Source organism: Oryctolagus cuniculus, chromosome 3 (assembly GCF_051225735.1).
Source record: "Oryctolagus cuniculus isolate XC-2025 breed Fujian yellow rabbit chromosome 3, ASM5122573v1, whole genome shotgun sequence".
NCBI classification, from domain to species: domain Eukaryota; kingdom Metazoa; phylum Chordata; class Mammalia; order Lagomorpha; family Leporidae; genus Oryctolagus; species Oryctolagus cuniculus.
The window spans coordinates 122,282,313-122,288,219 of NC_142869.1; the positions used below are offsets into that span (position 1 = coordinate 122,282,313).

The 5,907-nt window shown below is 49.8% G+C and overlaps 1 long non-coding RNA gene and 1 other non-coding gene across 2 annotated transcripts; both read left to right on the plus strand.

Moving 5' to 3' along the window:
• Positions 1-294: 294 nt before the first annotated feature.
• On the plus strand, positions 295-5,021 carry LOC149127488 (uncharacterized). The gene is made up of 3 exons (XR_016230897.1): positions 295-338; positions 754-899; positions 4,217-5,021. It is a non-coding gene; the product is annotated as an uncharacterized LOC149127488 (long non-coding RNA).
• On the plus strand, positions 2,038-2,144 carry LOC127491871 (U6 spliceosomal RNA). The gene has a single exon (XR_007920804.3). It is a non-coding gene; the product is annotated as a U6 spliceosomal RNA (small nuclear RNA).
• Positions 5,022-5,907: the final 886 nt, after the last annotated feature.

Consider the following 5,907-nt stretch of genomic DNA (forward strand, 5'->3'; position numbering starts at 1 on the left):
TGCTTATCGATAAATGAAGCTTTAGAAAGGCTTAAGAGCACCCTGTGAAATCTCATCTCTGCACTTTGGTTAATAAGCCATTTTTTTGTTCGTTTGTTTCATAGATAATACAAGTAGCAGTCAAGCAGTCCCAAAGACTAGAACCTTCTGTAGGAGTTAAGCAGTGACTTATTGGAGCAGGAGGCTGGGCAAAGGGCTGTTTGCTTTTCTGGCCTTCTATTTACCTGTCTGTAAAACTGCCAAAAGTCCATCCTGGCCAGGCACGTGGGCCACGTGTCAGGTTCACTGAAATGCTGGGATATCAACACAGCTACCAGGCCAGTGTCTGCCTATGGGAGGTAGGTGCCTGGTGATGAGCAGGGCTCCATTTACAAAACAAGCAGACAGGCACAGTAGGTTAAGCTGCAGCCTAGGACACCTGCATCCCACATCAGAGTTCCACTTAGAGTCCCTAGTGCTTGGGCCCCTGCCATCCATGTTGGGGACCTGGATGGAGATCCAGGCTCCTGGCTTTGGCCTGGCCCAGCCCTGGTTATTGCCACCATTTGGGAAATGAAACAGCAGTTGGAAGATTTTTTTTCTCTCTCTCTCAAATAAAAAAAAATGCATCTTTTAGAAGATTAACAAATAAAAAGAGCAGACAGTGACTGGCCAAAGGCCACATGACTAAGCTGGAGGGAGCCAGGACTTGTGGCCTGAAGTCTGTGTGGTTATTTGTCTTTGTCATTGACTTCTCTGTCCCCTACCTTTCAGCCACACCAGAGTGCAGGTGGAGGTCGGCCAAAGTTGGGAGACGCGGAGGGAGCGACCCCAGCGAGCTGTTCCCCGTAAGGACTTCAGGAAGTAGCTGCTATGTTTTCCTACTGCTGGAAGCCTCGGGAACATCCTGGAGCTGACAGGTGACTCAGCCACAGGCCCCACCTGCAGGACCCAAAGATCTGGGTCATCAGGTTTGGAAGGCCCTGGGGAGGGGCCCTGTCCGAGGGCTGTGGGGGAGGGGCGGGTTCCCTGTGATCACTGTGAGGCCTAGCCTCAGGAAAGACGGACGACGCAGTGTTCTCTGAGTCCTGAGCCTTTCTTCTTAACTCCCACTGCTCACCTAGCTGCTCTTGCAGCCCGGTCCACCTGTGGCAGTCCTGGCTTAGACTGACTGCCCAGGGGTATGCTCTTGCTCTTCTTTCACTCAGACCTATCCATGATAATGAAGATGGCCCAGGGAGGGGTGCCCAGAAGAGACTAACCCAATATACCTACTAGCATGAGTGGTGCATTAGGGGTGCTCCCAGCATGTCAGCGATGTAAGGGGTTATTAGCCAGGACTCTTTTTTTTTATTTTTAACAGGCAGAGTGGACAGTGAGAGAGAGAGAGACAGAGAGAAAGGTCTTCCTTTTGCCGTTGGTTCACCCTCCAATGGCCACCGTGGCCGGTGCGCTGCGGCAGGCGCACCGCGCTGATCCGAAGGCAGGAGCCAGGTGCTTCTCCTGGTCTCCCATGGGGTGCAGGGCCCAAGTACTTGGGCCATCCTCCTCTGTACTCCTGGGCCACAGCAGAGAGCTGGCCTGGAAGAGGGGCAACCGGGAAAGAATCCGGTGTGCCGGCGCCGCAAGGCGGAGGATTAGCCTATTAAGCCACGGCTCTGGCCGAGCCAGGACTCTTGATTGTGAGTGCCTTCCTGATGTTGTGTTTGGACAGCTGGGTCGTTGGCAGTGGGAATCGGCAGGAGCCAGGTGTGATCGGGACCAAGCAGTGTCATCCATTCTTCCTCTCTGTTTCTGTCGCCTCCCCTTCCTCGCTCCACTCTTGTCGGCCTTGCCCTGTAGCCAGATCTTGCCCATGGTGAGCACGCTGGCCATAGGCAGTTCTCGACTGCCATCTTCCCATCTTAGCAAGCTAGCAGGAAAAGAAGCTTCTGGATTCTAGACCAGTCTTGGGAGAGTCTTATAGGCTCTCCTGAGGTTTTTTTTTTTTTTTTTTTTTTTTCTGTTTTCACAGAATACCTGTTTGAAGCTGGGTAATGTATAAAGAAAAGAAGTTCAGTGCTCACTTCGGCAGCACATATACTAAAATTGGAATGATACAGAGAAGATTAGCATGGCCCTTGCGCAAGGTTGACACGCAAATTCGTGAAGCGTTCCATAAAAATAAAAAAAAAAAGAAAAAAAAGAAAAGAAGTTCATTTAGCTCACAGCTTTGGAACCTGAGAGTCCAAGACCCAGTGACTCCACTGGGCTAGCTTCTGGTGAGGGCCTTCTGCCTGCACCCCAACATGGCAGAGAAGCAGAAAGGAAAACAGCAGCGTGCAAGAGGGGTCAAGCACAGCGGGTGGCCTCGCTGTACAACAACCTGTGAGGACCAAGCTGGTCCTGTAAGAGCGCCATTAATCCCTCCCAACCCTGGTGCCCCCAGGACCTGATCACATCCCACCGGGCCCTAACCCTTAAAGATGCACCACCTCTCAGTATTGTGTCAGTGAGGACCAGGCTTCTGGCACACAGGGCTCTGGAGGACACACTCAAACCATATCCAAGTCACAGCTTCCGAAATTGGGAAGGAGTCCCCAGACGCGTGGGGCAATTAGCAGAGCAGCCCAGAGTGGTGGCATCCGAGTCCCCTGCATAGAGCCACCATCTACAGAGTCACTTCCACAATTCCAGGGACTTCTAAATATATCGTTCATTATTTCCAGAACATTCGAAAGAGGATAATTTACCCTCACATCACAGATGGGACTTGAACAGCTTAAGGAACACATCCAAGGATGGGAAAGTGGCAAACAGGAGAGCTGATTTCTGGCCCTCGGTCTGACCACCCCTCCCAAAGTATCAGGGAGTATGGGTGGTGATATCTTTTATTTTAAAGATTCATTCATTTATTTATTTGAGAGGCAGAGTGAGAGAGAGAGAGAGAGAGAGAGAGAGAGAGAGGTTTTCCATCCACTGGTTCATTCCACAGATGACCACAATGGCTGGAGCTGGGCCAATCCAAAGCCAGGATCCAGGAGCTTCCTATGGGTCTCCCACATGGGTGCAGGGGCCCAAGGACTTGAGCTATATTTTACTGCTTTCCCAGGCCATGGCAGAGAGCTGGGATGGAAGAGGAGCAGCTGGGACATGAACTGGCGCCCATATGGGATGCAGGTGCCACAGGCGGAGGCTTAGCCCACTATGCCACAGCGCTGGCCCCAAGGATCTCCCTTTCACTGCTGGTGGGGACGTAGCCACTTTGGAAGACAGTTTGGCACTTCTTGACCAAGCTGAACTTCCTCTTACCATGTGCTTCTGCAATCACTCTCCCTGATGCAGAGTTACCCAAGGCGTCAGGGACTTGTGTCCACACGGATACCTGCACACAGCTTTGCTCATGACTGCCCATGGTTGGAAGCAGTTGAGATGTCTTCCCATAGGTGCACTGCGGTGCAGCAGACAATGGGCTATTATTGAGTGGTAAAGAAAACGAGATTTCAAGTGGGGAACAGATGGGGAGGGCCCTTACACGCCAATTACTAAGTGAAAGAAGACATCTCTAAAGGCTTAGTTCTGTGTGATTTCAATTCTATGACATTCTGGAAAAGACTCAGCACTACGCAGGCAGCCAATCAGTGGTTGATAGGGGCTAGGGGTTGTGGGAAGGATGAACATGCAAAACAAGAGGATTTTAGGGCAGGGACTTCTGTGTGTGATACTGTAATAGTGGATCCAGGTTCTCACACACAGAACACCCAACATCAAGAGTAACCCTGGCTAGCGCCATGGCTCAATAGGCTAATCCTCCGCTTGCAGCGCCGGCACCCCGGGTTCTAGTCCCGGTCGGGGTGCTGGATTCTGTCCCGGTTGCTCCTCTTCCAGGACAGCTCTCTGCTGTTGCCTGGGAGTGCAGTGGAGGACGGCCCAAGTGCTTGGCCCTACACCCGCATGGGAGACCAGGAGGAAGCACCTGGCTCCTGGCTTTGGATTGGTGCAGCGCCGGCTGCAGTGGCCATTGTGGGGTGAACCAACAGAAAAGGAAGACCTTTCTCTCTGTCTCTCTCTCACTGTCCACTCTGCCTGTCAAAAAAAAAAAAAAAAAAAAAAAAAAAAAAAAAAAAAAAGAGTAACCCTGAGAATGAACTACAGGCATCGGGATAACTACACCACCCTGGTATGGTCTTTGTGTGTATGTGTGTGTTGAGGGCCAGGAGCCTACAGGAAATCTTGATACCTTCTCTGTACCTTCTAGCATTGCTCTCAGAAACTGAAGTCTTCAGGGGCCGGCGCTGTGGTGTAGCAGGTAAAGCCACCGCCTGCAATGTCAGCATCCCTTGTGGGCGCCGGTTCGAGTCCCAGCTGCTCCACTTCCGATCCAGCTCTCTGCTATGGCCTGCGAAAGCAGTAGAAGTTGGCCCAAGTCCTTGGAACCCTGAAGAAATTCCTGGCTCCTGCCTTTGGATCGGCACAGCTCTGGCTGTTGTGGCCAATTGGGGAGTGAACCAGCAGATGGAAGACCTCTCTCTCTCTCTTTCTCTCTATCTCTCTCACTGCCTCTTCTCTCTCTGTGTAACTCTGACTTTCAAACAAATAAATAAATCTAAAAAAAACCAAAAAAAAAAACAAAAAAAACCCAAAGTCTTCTAAAAGCAAACAAATATTCCCCCCAGCTCTGACTACTCTGTAGTCCACCACCACGTGGTTCCCCAGCTACAGTGCTGGGGGCCAGTTTCCTTGTTTCAGTTTGTTTTTAAGATCATTTCCTTTCAATGACAAACACAGAAAATGTACAACATTTGGAAAATTCAAAAAAAAAAAAAAAAGAAAGAAAGAAAGGAAAAGGAAGTGAGAAAAAAATCTCCACCTCTGATTGCTCCATCCAGAGATATTAATCCCATTTTGGGTAACAGCTGGCACAGTACCACTCACAGAATATCACATCCTATGCTGTTCTATTAGCAGTGGTTTCCCCCACCCCCGCCCCTTTACAAAAACTGCACAAGCATGGTGGGTTTGGCAAACATTTCAAGTGTGGCTATATTACAGTAAAGCACTTGGTATTCAGGTGGCCATATGGAGGATGTTTTCGGTTTTGTACTATTGCAAGGAATGGGATGAACCTCTCTGTGTGGTTAAAGCTTTGCAAAAGTATTGAATTTTTTCCTAGATTTGGGACTATAGGTTGAAGAATATAGATATTGTGGTGATTTTTATTTTATTAGAAGATTACTTTCCAGAAATTGCATATCTGTTTACACTCTCAGAAACAGAATGTGGAAGTTTCTGTCGCTCTGGTTTTATTAAGTAAGATAATTTAAAAAACAATTTGTGGCACAGTGTTGTGGTGTAGCTCGTAAAGCTGCTCTCTGCGATGCTGGCATCTCTTATGGGTGCTAGTTCGAGTTCTGGCTGCTCCGTTTCCAATCCAGTTTCATGCTAATGTGCCTAGGAAAAGCAACAGAAGATGGCCAAAGTGCTTGGGCCCCTGCACCCTTGTGGGAGACCCAGAAGAAGATCCTGCCTCCTGGCTTTGGATGGATTGGCCCAGCTCCTGCCATTGTGGTCATCTGGGGAATAGACCAGTGGATGGAAGACCTCTCTCTCTCTCTCTGCCTCTCTGTAACTCTTTCAAATAAATAAATAAATAAATAAATTTGAAAGGCAGAACAGTAGAGAGAGAGAGAGAGAGAGAGAGAGGAAAAACAGAGAGCGATCGTCCATCTTCTGGTTCACTCCCCAAATGGCCACAAGGAGGGCAGGCTGGGCCAGGCCAAAGTCCCTGGTTTCCTCCATGGTTGACATGGTTGGCAGAGGCCCAAACACTTGGCCTCCCATCTGCTGCTTTCCTAGGCGCGACAGCAGGAAGCTGGATCTGAACCGGAGCTCCAACATAGGATGCCTGCGCTGCAAGTGGAGGCTGAACCCTCTGCGCCTGACTCTGAC